The 15,124-nt window shown below is 36.5% G+C and overlaps 1 long non-coding RNA gene across 2 annotated transcripts in view; it reads right to left on the bottom strand.

The window, feature by feature from the left end:
• The window catches only part of LOC122447560, a 46,558-nt gene extending 42,184 nt beyond the window's left edge, over positions 1-4,374 (bottom strand). For both annotated transcript variants that reach the window (XR_006271278.1, XR_006271277.1), the window contains exon 1: positions 4,197-4,374. This is a non-coding gene — a long non-coding RNA (uncharacterized LOC122447560). The remainder of the gene's footprint in view (positions 1-4,196) is intronic.
• Positions 4,375-15,124: the final 10,750 nt, after the last annotated feature.

Here is a 15,124-nt window from a genome sequence, read left to right as displayed (position 1 = left end):
TCATCTTAGAAACTATATATTTCATCCATAGAATTTCAATTTTGTTATTCTGAAAATATCTATTTCACTACTTTGTGTAATAAATTTGTATTTCTCTGCCATTGTTAACATATTTAAAATAGTTATATTAACTTTTAATATCCTTATTTACTAATTCTATTTTCTGTGTTAATTCTGGATCTATTTCTTTTTTTTTAATCCTCATTATGGGTTATATTTTCAAGCTTATTTGCATGTATGTAACATTTTATTAGATGGAAAAAACTGAATTTTCTCTTGTTCGGTTGTGAAATTTATTCCTTTAAATTTTCTTTAGTTTGTTCTGGGACTCAATTAAATTACTTGGAAACAGTTTGAAACTTTGAAGTCATATTCTTAACGATGTTAGGCAGAACCAGAATAGACTTTAATTCAGAGCATGCAGTGAACAGGAAAATGAAACTTAGGTGTGTCCATTGATTCACAGGAGCTCTTTGATGCAGGAGGTTACTTATCTCCTAGACTCTATCACTCAACTGTGTGTGTTTGGGTGAGTGAGGGGATGTATACCATCCCTTTTCCTAGTTCCAAATTCAAGCTGGTCTTCAGACTCAAAGGGATGGTATATGTCGCATTATAGAAGCTGATATCACCCTCTTCTTATCGACTTATGACTGTTTTTATGTATAGAAAAATGAATTGCAAAATTATGCTTCTTCAAGTATATATACATTATTTTAAATTTCCTAAGTCTATAGATACAGAGGTAAATATGTAATAAATAAAATGTAAATTTTTTATATTAATCACATTATAAATTGTCAGATAATAGACCATATTCAGTTCAGTTCAGTTGCTCAGTCATGTCCGACTCTTGGAGACCCTATGGATTGCAGCACGCCAGGCTTCCCTGTCCATCACCAAGTCTCGGAGCCTCTCAAACTTATGTCCATAGAGTAGCTGATGCCATCCAACCATTCTGTAGACCATATTATCACCACAAAATTGTTTCAGTATAAGGCATTAACACAAGAAAGACAGGGGTAAACTGTGCAATTATTCATCAGATTAGTAAAATATTCATATCTAGAGTTTTAATAAGTTAATTAGTTTAGTATGATATTTCAACATTATCATTATTTCTTAGACAGTGGAAATATGAGGCCTAAAATAAAATTTTGAAAAGCTACTTAATATATTCAAAAGGTTAAAACCATTAGTGTAGATGTTAAACATTGCTTGGTTTTCCTAATTTTTACATTTTAAGTAAATTCTCCATTGTTCCTTAGTACCTGTATCAATAATCTTGAATTATAGAGTTTCTACACATTACTTTGATTCCAGTTAGTAACTGGAATATGTGAAGAAACTTATTATTAAAGAGTCCTACTGCTATTAGTAGGTGGTGCTAGTTGTAAAGGACTTGCCTGACAATGCATGAAAAACAAATGATGAGGGTTTGATCCCTGAGTCTGGAAGATCCCCTGGAGAAGGAAACGGCAACCAATCCAGTACTCTTGCCTGGAGAACCCCATGGACAGAGGAACCTGGCAGGCTACAGATCATGGGGCTGCAAAGAGCTGGACAGGACTGAAGTGACTAAGCATGCATGCACTGTCATTAATAAATTTTCAGTCTCTTTAAATGAAACAATGTTCTTGATTTTAGGCATTGCATGCTTTTATCTATGATTTAGACTCAAAATAAAGTGTTTGATTATTTATCTTATCAATGTATATTTACTAAAAGTATTAATGAACATTTTTTAAGATGCTAAACTTTAGACTCTGCTTGAAAAGATATTCATATTTGAAAGCATCTGACTTTCCTTTTATGTAATAATTAATTCTTCAAACTCCATAGAAGAAAATAGTGTCCAGTGAATAATAAAATATCCAGCTTTCAAATAAAGTAGTCTGACAATGTACTTTCATAGAAACAACTGAATATATTCAAAATTTATTACTCTCATGAAAATTAAATGTTTCAATAGCACCAACTATTTTAAGACATTATATAATGTGGAATTTTTCACAGTAAGTTTGACTGCAGGAGATTATGCCTAGTTTATTGCCCTTTTTATACAGTCAATATCTGTGGTGCTCAGTTCATACACACAAATCTTATCTTTTATTCACATTTCTACTCCAAGATCAACTATGTATACTTTTTAATATGTCAATATATGTTTATTTTTGTCCATATTTAATAAGATATGATGCAAATAGCTGAAAATACATATATTTTAATTGATCACACTTTGTTGTAATCAAGAAAATATATTAATGGAAGACTTCTTTAATAACATTTAAAAAATTTGTTCTTACATAGAAAAAATAAATATAATTTATTATACATATTTACTTATTAAATGTGTCAAATAAGTAGAATTTAGAATTCATTGTTTTATGTGATATCAAAGTTATTTCAAATTCTATTTAAAAGTGAGATTTTATCTTTTGTTCTTTTTTTGAGTTTGATTACCTTCCATTTCTTAAGACTCATAAAAATTCTGATATTGAAAATGAGAGAAAGTGAAAATGTTAGGTGCTCAGTCAGGTCCAACTGTTTGCGACCCCATGGACTGTAGCCCACCAGGCTCTCTGTCCGTGGAAATCTCCAGGCAGAAATACTGGAGTGCGTTGCCATTCCCTTCTCCAAGGGATCTTCCCCACCCAGGGATATAACCCAGGTTTTCCTCATTGGAGGCAGATTCTTTAACATCTGAAAGAAAGGGTGCTATACATTTTATGACACCAATCAGTTCGCTTTCCAAACAATGCTTATATAACACACTGACTAAAAATATTTACTTCTACAGTGGCTAAATATAAAAGGTTTTGAATGAATCAGTTTACTCTCTGCTTCCCTTGTGGCTCAGCTGGTAAAGAATTCAGCTGCAATGCAGGAGACCTGAGTTTGATCCCTGGGTTAGGAAGATCCCCTGGAGAAGGGAAAGGCTACCCACTCCACTATTCTGGCCTGGAGAATTCCATGGACTACATAGTCCATGGGGTCGAAAAGAGTTGGACACGACTGGGCGACTTTCACTTAAGCTCACTTAAGCTTATCATTTCCTAAGGACTAAAGATACTTCTACATAGATCAAAGGAATAATTGCACCTGTTTCACTTGTCTGTGAATTATAACAGACCTTATAGAGAGCTGATGTAAACACATTCACTTTCATGCAGTTTAGGTACATGCTAAATTGTAAACTATATTATGATTGGCCATTGTGGAATTTCTAACAATGTAGCTCACTTTAAAAATACTGTATTATGACATAAAAGTTTTTATAAAAGTATATTTTATTTACTTTTGTCATTAACATAGCCTACTTTAATGCAATATCCAGGTATTTATAGCCTGTATAATATTAGAAATGTAATTCTCATTCTAGCAATTAAATTACTCAACTGGTCATTTCAAATATAAAGTTCTACTGTAACTGAAATAAATTTGATGGTAAATCTCAAGCCCTCCTATTGTGAAATATTCATGCAACATATTTATGATCATAGTCACAGCTTAAAGTTATATATTAATGCTTGAAATTATGAATTAGGAGAGTGCATAATTACTTATTACATAAAAATATATTTCTGACTCTTGTACCACTCAGGAAATCTTGATATCATGGAAATACATGTTTACTTATTTATTGTTATTGTTGTTTAGTTGCTAAGTCATGTCTGATCCTTTTGTGACCCACCTCCCGCCCGCCCCACCTCACTCCACTGTAGCTATCCAGGCAGCCCTGTCCATGGGATTTCCCAGGCAAGAATACTGGGGTGGGTTGCCATTTGCTCCTCCAGGGGATCTTCCTGACCCAGGGATTGAATCTGCATCTCCTGTATTGGCAGGCAGATTTTTTTTTTTTTAAATAGCTGAGCCACCTAGGAAACCCTTAAACCCAGTGCAAAACACTATATAGGCATGCAAATACATATTAATATTACACATTTATTTTAACATTATGTAGTAACAATTCATTACCTTTGGCCAAAAGAAGCGACTTAGCAGCAGCAGCCGCAGCAGTGGGTTTCTTAAGGGAACAAAATTATTAGAGTCTTTCTCCTATTCTTTCAAAATTTTAAACCTTTAGGAAATGTAAATGTTTCCCAGGTTACTGTGAAAACCCACCTGTTCTGGCACCCACAAAGCCCCCTGGGGTCCACAGGAAAAACAAGAGAACTTGGGTGATAAGGTCTTACCTCTTCCTCTGCGGTTAGTCTAGTTTCATTTGCCCGTCATGGACAGTGAGCAGAGGCCTCACACCTAACACATGGGATTGGTGTTGCCAGCAAAGCAACCACTTCGAGCAACAGGGCACTTCAGCCAGCAGCCTGGTGGAGATACGCTGCGCAGGGTACCTCAGCTCAAGATGGCGATGCCGACTCCACGCCAACGCTGTGCGCAAGGACTCCGCGCCTCACGTCAGCCTGAAGCTGCGCGCGCAGCGACCTGTGCGCTGACCCCCTGACTCGCGAGAACTCTGCCCTGTCCTCCCTGACAGGAACACGGAAGAGCAGCCAGACCACCGGCACGTCAGGGAGAGCTGTCCTCTAGAGTGGGAGTTGGTACCTCTCCATTCCTTGAGGAAAGAATAGAGCTTCCTTTTGCTTCTGAACTGAACTCCATCACCCGCTACTGGCTCAAAAGACATGGGACACAAGGAGGCTTATTTGGGACTGACTCAGGACGTAACAGTGATAGGTATGGTATTTTATAGATGCTTAAAAGAAAACCATCTTCTAGAAACAGAAAATAATTTTTTTAACCCTCTCGCTAAATTCAGCATTTTATCCACAAATGTTTCTGAATGAAATAGATTTTCTATGACAATCCTGGTTACTCTTCAGCTTGATGAAATTCAAAGGATACCAAATGAAAAAGACTTTGTATAATGATTGAAGCTGTGCTGGTCACTGTTTGTCATTCCGCAGATAAGCCTTCTGGTAAGCTTTTCACTTTAACTCTTAGGGAAAAGTTGTACTGGAAACAAAGAAACTCATGACTTTACAACAGGCTTCCGTGATAGCTCAGTTGGTAAAGAATCCACTTGCAATGCAGGAGACCCCGGTTGGATTCCTGGGTTGGGAAGATCCGGGATAGGCTACCCACTCCAGTATTCTTGGGCTTCCCTTGTAGATCAGCTGGTAAAGAATCTGCATGCATGAGGGAGACCTGGCTTCAATCCCTGGGTTGGGAAGATGCCCCAGAGAAGGGAAAGGCTGCCCACTCCAGTATTCTGGCCTGGACTTACAGTCCTTGGGGTCACTCTGAGTTGGACACGACTGAGCAACTTTCACTTTCACTCCTAGGTAATGGAGTAAAACAGTTGAATCTCTAAGACCAGAATGCCAGATTGCACTGTTTCACTTAACATCAACAACCAGTGATTTTATGTTACCTTGATATATGTATGCCTGATGCTGTGAAAGTGCTACACTCAATATGCCAGCAAATTTGGAAAACTCAGCAGTGGCCACAGGACTGGAAAAGGTCAGTTTTCTTTCCAATCCCAAAGAAAGGCAGTGCCAAAGAATGCTTAAACTACTGCACAATTGCACTCATCTCACACGCTAGTAAAGTAATGCTTAAAATTCTCCAAGCTAGGTTTCAGCAATACATGAACCATTAAGTTCCCGATGTTCAAGCTAGTTTTAGAAAAGGCAGAGGAATCAGAGATCAATACCAACATCCGATGGATCATTGAAAAAGCAAGAGAGTTCCAGAAAAACATCTATTTCTGCTTCATTGACTATGCCAAAGCCTTTGACTGTGTGCATCACAATAAACTGTGGAAAATTCTGAAAGAGATGGGAATACCAGACCACCTGACCTGCCTCTTGAGAAACCTGTATGCAGGTCAGGAAGTAACAGTTAGAACTGGACGTGGAACAACAGACTGGTTCCAAATAGGAAAAGGAGTATGTCAAGGCTGTATATTGTTACCCTGCTTATTTAACTTATATGCAGAGTACATCATGAGAAACGCTGGGCTGGAGGAAGCACAGGCTGGAATCAAGATTGCAGGGAGAAATATCAATAACATCAGATATGCAGATAACGCCACCTTTATGGCCAAAAGTGAAGAAGAACTAAAGAGCCTCTTGATGAAAGTGAAAGAGGAAGAGTGAAAAAGTTGGCTTAAATCTCAACATTCAGAAAACTAAGATCATGGCATCCAGTCCCATCACTTCATAGCAAATAGATGGGGAAACAGTGGCTGACTTTATTTTTCTGGGCTCGAAAATCACTGCAGACGGTGATTGCAGCCATGAAATTAAAAGACACTTACTCCTTGGAAGGAAAGTTATGACCAACCTAGACAGCATATTAAAAAGCAGAGACATTACTTTGTCAGCAAAGGTCCATCTAGTTAAGGCTATGGTTTTTCCAGTAGTCATGTATGGATGTGAGAGTTGGACTATAAAGAAAGCTGAGCACTGAAGAATTGATGCTTTTTAATTGTGGTGTTGGAGAAGACTCTTGAGAGACCCTTGGACTGCAAGGAGATGCAGCCAGTGCATCCTAGAGGAAATCAGTCCTAAATATTCATCAGAAGGTCTGATGCTGAAGCTGAAACTCCAATACTTTGGCCACATCATGCGAAGAGCTGACTCATTGGAAAAGACCCTGATGCTAAGAAAGATTGGGGGCAGGAGGAGAAGGGGACAGTAGAGGATGAGATGGCTGGATGGCATCACCGACTCAATGGACATGGGTTTGGGTGAACTCCAGGAGTTGGTGATGGACAGGGAGGCCTGGCGTGCTGTGGTTCACGGGGTCACAAAGAGTCAGACACCACTGAGCGACTGAACTGAACTGAACTGAATGCAGAATCATGGTGGTCTAGGCTATTACAACAAATTCCATAGGCTTGTCAGTGTTTAGTTCAAGATAGTAAAGAAATGAGGAAAATGCCTAAATTTCAAAAATTTTCTGCAACTTCAACTCTTAAGGTCACCTTGCCATCAGTGTGTATGTGTGTTTCAGTCACTCAGTCCTGTCCAACTCTTTGCAACTTCATGACTGCGAGACTCCTCTGTCTATGGGATTCTCCAGGCAAGAATACTGGAGAGGGTTGTCATTTCTTCCTCCAGGGGTTCTTTCCAACCCAGGAACTACCTCAGCCATTTTCCTATTCCAGACTATCCGAAGGTCTTTCAGTCTTTCCCCCCTTACTTTTCCCTTTGTGTTTATTGTTGCTATCACATTGGTTGCTTGGGTTTTTGTTCCTGGAATCCATGTTTACCTCTACTTTTATGATTTGTCTTTGTTTGTTTAGAACTCTGGAGCCAGAAATCTATCCTAATTCTTAATTTTGGCAGATACTGTTTGGAAATACTACATCGAGTTCTTTAGCATATCTAGTGTGTGATTCTGCTTGAATACCTGACCTAGCAAATCCTTGTTCAGTGTAAATCTCAGTTGTGCCTTGACTTTGCCAACTGCCAGCTCAGTTGGCAACATTTCCTGGGCTGCTAATGCAGTGACTGACCATCTAAGCATTTGCTCTTTGACATCCAAAATTCTCTCTTCCATTTATCCCCTTTTTGTCTTTTTTGCTTGCTTTCAGGTTCACACCTTTAAAAAATCATTTTAGTGAAGTTTTGGGAGAGTGTGATAAAAATGAGTACAGTATGTTTAATCTTATCCTTTAAAATCAGAAGTCAGCAGTGCATTTTATGCATTTATACTGAGGGAGACAACTATTTTTCAGGTAGTATTATAATGGGGAATTTATTTCACCTTAGAAACGAATGCAAATGCATATCTAAAAGGCAGAATAGAAATCCAGCATGCAATAAATAAGATTTTCAAATTAAAAGCAACAGGGGGGTTTAAAAATACTGCAGTACTTACTGAGGTGAGCATGCTTTTTATTGCTCCCTTGAATGTTCATACTTATTAATAGTTTTATCATGGAATTCTTTGGTTCTCATTTAGTTTGCATTATAATTGATTTCTCATTCAAGCAGTACACAATATTCATTCACACCTTGTTATGAATCTGTCAAATTAACACCTATTAAGTGGAGCACAGATTGCTGGATGGTGAGCCATGGTTCAATAACAGACTGCAAGAAAAATTGAAATTTGAAGATTCAAACCATAGGAGTGGAGTTTGGTTAAGCCTCATGGAGGTCTTATTTAATGACACATAAAGGGAAGGTGTTAGGAGACTGGGGAGCTTGTTGATCACAAGGCCTGTTGAGGAAGTCCCATCAGGGATTTATGGTTGCTTATGACTCTGCCACTGGGCTGCTATCTAAAGCATGTGCTTGCATGAGAGAGCTGATGTCAGTTTAGGGTCCCCCAAGCAGTTTGGCCAAACAGAATGGATGCCAGGGCAGCAATGCTGGTGAAACAGCTTAGCTAAATTCTTCATACACCAGCTGGAAGAAAAGGTGACTGCTGTTTTTGTTTAAGGCAGATCCAGGGATTGTCAACCTCTGTGTAAATCCATAGGATCAGTACTGTTGCCCACTTACTCATTTCTTAATCAGAAATATTCAATTTACATGGTTCTTAAAGAAGGTTAATCCCAGTTTTGACTGATAGTTTAATGAAATTGCACTATAAGGATTTTTATTTTATCATTATAATTGCATTATGATTGCATTAGAAGGATTCACATATCTACAAACACAGATATTTGGTTATGTGATTTAAAAAATAATAATATAAATAAAATGATTTTTAGACAATTTATAAAGGATAAATTTTATAAAAGATTATATAATTCAATTAAACCATGTTTGAAGAGTATTTCTAATATTTGAATTTCCTATATTTCCTTTGATTTTTCAAAACATAAGATGTATTCATAGTTGTTTGTGCTTGCAGTATTTTTTCCCTGTGACTTCTTTTCCTCTTAAATTAGGTCAGTGGATGGAAGGAAGAAAGAAGACTTCCATCCCCATCACAAAAATGCAATTATAACAGGGTCAGATGGAAAGTTAGTCGGAGATGTCCCAGTTTCTTGACTAAAAAAATTGGTTCTTTATACAATAGCACAATTTTCCTTAGAGGATTCATCAACAAAGAAGGATAGCTCTCCTTTTTGAGACTTTCTATTTAACATTTGTAAGGTCATATTTTCTATCAACCAACAAGAGATCCAATAGTAATTGTTTTGTCACTCAAAAAATGAAATTTCTATAACTATTTGGCAACACATAGCCACAGGGTTATCGTAGAAAATTAAAGCCATTTCTGTTCAAGTACACCCAGTCATTCAATGACAAATCTGCTTTATATCCAAATGGGACTACTCTTTTTAAAAAGTTTACTTCATATAATCTTGTTTTCATTACAGTGACTGAATCATTTTACTCTACCATCAATTTTCTTAATCAAAAATAGTTCATGAAAACTTATATTTACACAAATTAATATTAAAGTATTCTTAATGCAATTGCTTATTTAACTGATATTAAATATAAATACAATTCACTTAAATAATTCAAATTATAAAATATGAATTCCTAGTAAAATAATGAATGCATTATCCATAGAGATAAAGTTATTAAATTGAATCTAATTTAATACCAACATTGAGACTCAAACTTTCTTAATTGCTTGATAATATACTGTTATTTTTCATGAAAAAAACTTTACTTATCTGAGTATGTAAGGAGCCCATCAAATAAAGGGATCATTCTCTCTAGAGAATATCTTTGATAAAATTTGTCCTGATATTTTATCATAGCAAATTTGCAGACAAAGGAGAGAAGATAAATGATTATAACTTAAAATAGCTGAATTTTAAGATGGTTTGCTCTACAAGATTTTTGTGACAATAGCTGACAGACTAGGCACCAGCACATATTTCAGCCATAGAATCTCCACTTTAATACCTGTGTTTATTAGAATTCCAAAAATTTTCCTCAAAATAGGGCACTGCTCCTTAAGGAAATATAAAACCACTGCTTTATGTTATGCTATCCTTAAATTCACTGCTACATAATGAAAATGTTAACTGTTTATCATGATTACATATTTTATTTTGATCTATATTTGTATAAATGCTATAGAAGCTATAAAAACCAATTCATAATTGGCTAATCAAAATGTTGCATAGATATTTTAGTAGTTTGTACTCTTAAGTATGCCATATCACTAAACTGCAAGAAAAAGCATGAGATTTTTATGAGTACAGAGGTAACTTTGCTAATTGTGTTTCTAAAGCAGTTTATAGGAAATATGTGGAAACTAAAGTATGCATAAAATCATTTTTCATTGATCAAAATGTGTATCGTCATCAACACAAGTAAGCACCAAAGACCAAAACACAGCCATTTCTAAACTACTTTCCATAAAACTATGTGAATAAAGATAGTCTCCTCTTAATTTAGTAACAGGAGGAGACACTTGAAGAAAAAAATTATTTAGAAACTTTTCTGTTCCTTCTTGTTATGGCTAAAATGTTTATTTTTGTGTGTAAGCACAGCATCATAATACTATAACATTAAATAAACACTTAGGTTGAACATGATATAAACAATCTTAATATTCCCCAAATAACCAATTTTTGATATAATGTATTCAACTGTCTACTGAAGAAAACTCCAAAAGTAACCTATCATTGTCTTCTAGCAACTAGTTGACAGAAATATGCATTATTTGCTCTAGGATATGTTTGTACCTGAAAAATCTGTCAAAAGTCTTTCATCCTCTTATTTAAATGTATAAATTATCTTTAGAGTAAAAAGAACAAGTTTCTGCTTTGTCATGACTTGCCTGATATAGTCAAGTTTATGCTTGATTTTAATAATGAATCTCTGAACACTGCTAGCATCCACAATTTGGTTAAATACAAATTAAGAGACCTAGCACTCTGAATTACTGTATATGCTAAATTAATTTGCATTTTTTATGAAACACTTATGTGGCCCTTCTTATGACCCAGGTATTTTTAACTGCTTGCAAATATTGACTTATTTAATTCATTTGCTCTTCTCAACAACCCTATGAGTATTAAGAGTAGAAATAGTTCAATGAATTTCTAAAAGTAAATGATATTAAAAAAACACCAGGAACAATGATAATTTCTGACTCTTACTTGAATCAGTGTCAACAAACTCAGTAAATTCCATAGAAATAAATATTTCCCTGGTGGCTCAGACAGTAAAAAATCTACCTGCAATGCGGGAGACCTGGGTTCAGTCCCTGGGTCGGGAAGATCCCCTGTAGGAGGGCATGGCAATCCACTGCAGTACTCTTGCCTGTAGAATCCCATGGACAGGGGGGCCTGGTGGACTACAGTCCATGGGGTCACAGAGTCAGACACAACTGAGCAAGTAAGCAGACAGCAAGCGGTAGAGTCTTTGTGGCAACTAAACTAAAGTCTGCTTTAGTTACCACACTGCAGACTAAAGCAGCTGTAACAATATGGAAATAGATGGGCATGGCTCCAATAAAACATTTTTAAAAATGAAGTACCAGACTGGATTGATCCAGTAGGTAATAGTTCGGCACTCCTAACTTAGAAGTATTGGATATGATTCAGGTCATATGATTATAAGGGAAACTGGTAATGCTTGGTACTAAACACTCCAAACCTTGTTCCCTTGAGGCATTCTCCTTTTTTGTTGTTGTTCACTCGATAAGTCAGGTCCGGCTCTCAGCAACTCCATGGATTGCAGCAGGCCAGTTTGCCCTGTCCTTCACTATCTCCTGGAGTTTGCTCAAACTCATGTCCATTGAGTCGGTGATGCCATCGAACCACCTTATTCTCTGTCACCCTCTTCTCCTGCTCTCAATCTTTCTCAGCATCAAGGTCTTTTCCAATGAGTTGGCTCTCTGCATCAGGTGCCAGAGTACTGGAGCTACAATTTCAGCATGAATCCTTCCAATGAAAATTCAGGGTTGATTTCTTTTAGGATTGACTGGTTTGATCCCTTTGTAGCCCAAGGGACTCTCAAGCATCTTCCCCAGCACAGTTTGAAAGCATCAATTCGTCAGTGCTCAGCCTTCTTTATGGTCCAACTCTGCTCCTCTTTGGGGAACTATAAAAGCAATCTGTACTCAGTAAAGAAAAAAAAAAAAAAAAGAAATGTGTAAAAGAGAAAACAAAATCATATATGGTGCCACAGCTGAATATAATATTTAAGTCATTTTATTTTTGTAATATGTGAATCTAAAACAAACACTATCTATTTGCAATATATGAAAAAAATGAAAGAAATGAAAGCTCATTTTGAGAAGAAGTGGTAGTTATGTTAACAATAAAGCATTTCCAGAGATCATACCTCTGATTATACACAATTATTTTGTCAGGATGTTTGCTGGGCTAAGACAAAGTCATTGATAAAAGTAAAAATATCACCACAAATCTTTTTCTAATCTTGAATCTTAAAAACATAATAACTCAAAATTGTAACAGCAGGGCTGTAACACTGCTTTTACATATAAAAGAGATCACATTGTCTCCTTATTGATGAGTAATTTATGACTTCTGATATATCTGGCTAGCAGAAAGGAACTGAACAGCATGGCCCTGGTAGAAAGAATTAAATGCATCAGTATACTTATTATGCCAAGCAAATGGAGCAATTTACAGATTGGGAGCAGTGGAAAGTGTTGTCATTCTGGGCAAGAGTAACATCTATCATTTCATACAGAAATAGAACACTCTGTTCAGCTTGTTCCAGCCTTGGCTTTCAATTCCCAAGATAAATCATAACCCAGAACAAGTCAGTGATAGGATACAGCAGAGAACATAGTAGAGAGCTGACAATGCAGTGATTAGTTAATTAACCTGGGTTACTCAGAGACTATTTCATATGAGAGAACATACGAAGAAAAAAAAAAAGAAAACCTAAATATATGTATGCTTCCTATATTAGTAATGATTCAAATTCTGAATATAAAAAATAACTCTGGGAGGTGGGTCATAGAGGATCTTGCTGTGATTTATGTCGGAGAGTGTTTTGCCTATGTTCTCCTCTAGGAGTTTTATAGTTTCTGGTCTTACATTTAGATCTTTAATCCATTTTGAGTTTATTTTTGTGTATGGTGTTAGAAAGTGTTCTAGTTTCATTCTTTTGCAAGTGGTTGACCAGTTTTCCCAGCACCACTTGTTAAAGAGGTTGTCTTTTTTCCATTGTATATCCTTGCCTCCTTTGTCAAAGATAAGGTGTCCATAGGTTCGTGGATTTATCTCTGGGCTTTCTATTCTGTTCCATTGGTCTATATTTCTGTCTTTGTGCCAGTACCACACTGTCTTGATGACTGTGGCTTTGTAGTAGAGTCTGAAGTCAGGCAGGTTGATTCCTCCAGTTCCATTCTTCTTTCTCAAGATTACTTTGGCTATTCGAGGTTTTTTGTATTTCCATACAAATTGTGAAATTATTTGTTCTAGTTCTGTGAAAAATACCGTTGGTAGCTTGATAGGGATTGCATTGAATCTATAGATTGCTTTGGGTAGATAGCCATTTTGACAATATTGATTCTTCCAATCCATGAACACGGTATGTTTCTCCATCTGTTTTGTGTCCTCTTTGATTTCTTTCCATCAGTGTATAGTTTTCTTGTTATAGATTTTTGTTTCTTTAGGTAGATATATTCCTAAGTATTTTATTCTTTTGTTGCAATGGTGAATGGTATTGTTTCCTTAATTTCTCTTTCTGTTTTCTCATTGTTAGTATATAGGAATGCAAGGGATTTTTGTGTGTTAATTTTATATCCTGCAACTTTACTATATTCATTGATTAGCTCTAGTAATTTTCTGGTAGAGTCTTTAGGTTTTCTATGTAGAGGATCATGTCATCTGCAAACAGTGAGAGTTTCACTTCTTCTTTTCCTATCTGGATTCCTTTTACTTCTTTTTCTGCTCTGATTGCTGTGGCCAAAACTTCCAACACTATGTTGAACAGTAGTGGTGAGAGTGGGCACCCTTGTCTTGTTCCTGATTTCAGGGGAAATGCTTTCAATTTTTCACCATTGAGGGTGATGCTTGCTGTGGGTTTGTCATATATAGCTTTTATTATGTTGAGGTATGTTCCTTCTATTCCTGCTTTTTGGAGAGTTTTAATCATAAATGAGTGTTGAATTTTGTCAAAGGCTTTCTCTGCATCTATTGAGATAATCATATGGTTTTTATCTTTCAATAAGCAAAACTAAACAAATGGGATCTAATGAAACTTAAAAGCTTTTGCACTACAAAAGAAACTATAAGTAAGGTGAAAAGACAGCCGTCAGATTGGGAGAAAATAATAGCAAATGAAGAAACAGACAAAGGATTAATCTCAAAAATATACAAGCAACTCCTGCAGCTCAATTCCAGAAAAATAAATGACCCAATCAAAAAATGGGCCAGAGAACTAAACAGACATTTCTCCAAAGAAGACATACAGATGGCTAACAAACACATGAAAAGGTGCTCAACATCACTCATTATTAGAGAAATGCAAATCAAAACCACAATGAGGTACCATTACACGCCAGTCAGGATGGCTGCTATCCAAAAGTCTACAAGCAATAAATGCTGGAGAGGGTGTGGAGAAAAGGGAACCCTCTTACACTGTTGGTGGGAATGCAAACTAGTACAGCCACTATGGAAAACAGTGTGGAGATTCCTTAAAAAACTGGAAATAGAACTGCCATATGACCCAGCAATCCCACTTCTGGGCATACACACTGAGGAAACCAGATCTGAAAGAGACACGTGCACCCCAATGTTCATCGTGGCACTGTTTATAATAGCCAGGACATGGAAGCAACCTAGATGCCCATCAGCAGATGAATGGATAAGGAAGCTGTGGTACATATACACCATGGAATTTTACTCAGCCGTCAAAAAGAATTCATTTGAACCAGTCCTAATGAGATGGATGAAACTGGAGCCCCTTATACAGAGTGAAGTAAGCCAGAAAGATAAAGAACATTACAGCATACTAACACATATATATGGAACTTAGAAAGATGGTAACGATAACCCTATATGCAAAACAGAAAAAGAGACACAGAAATAAAGAACAGACTTTTGAACTCTGTGGGAGAAGGTGAGGGTGGGATGTTTCAAAAGAACAGCATGTATACTATCTATGGTGAAACAGATCCCCAGCCCAGGTGGGATGCATGAGACAAGTGCTCGGGCCTGGTGCACTGGGAAGACCCAGAGGAATCG

The sequence above is a fragment of the Cervus canadensis genome, chromosome 9 (assembly GCF_019320065.1).
Source record: "Cervus canadensis isolate Bull #8, Minnesota chromosome 9, ASM1932006v1, whole genome shotgun sequence".
NCBI lineage: Eukaryota > Metazoa > Chordata > Mammalia > Artiodactyla > Cervidae > Cervus > Cervus canadensis.
This window is presented reverse-complemented; position numbering and strand designations above follow the sequence as displayed.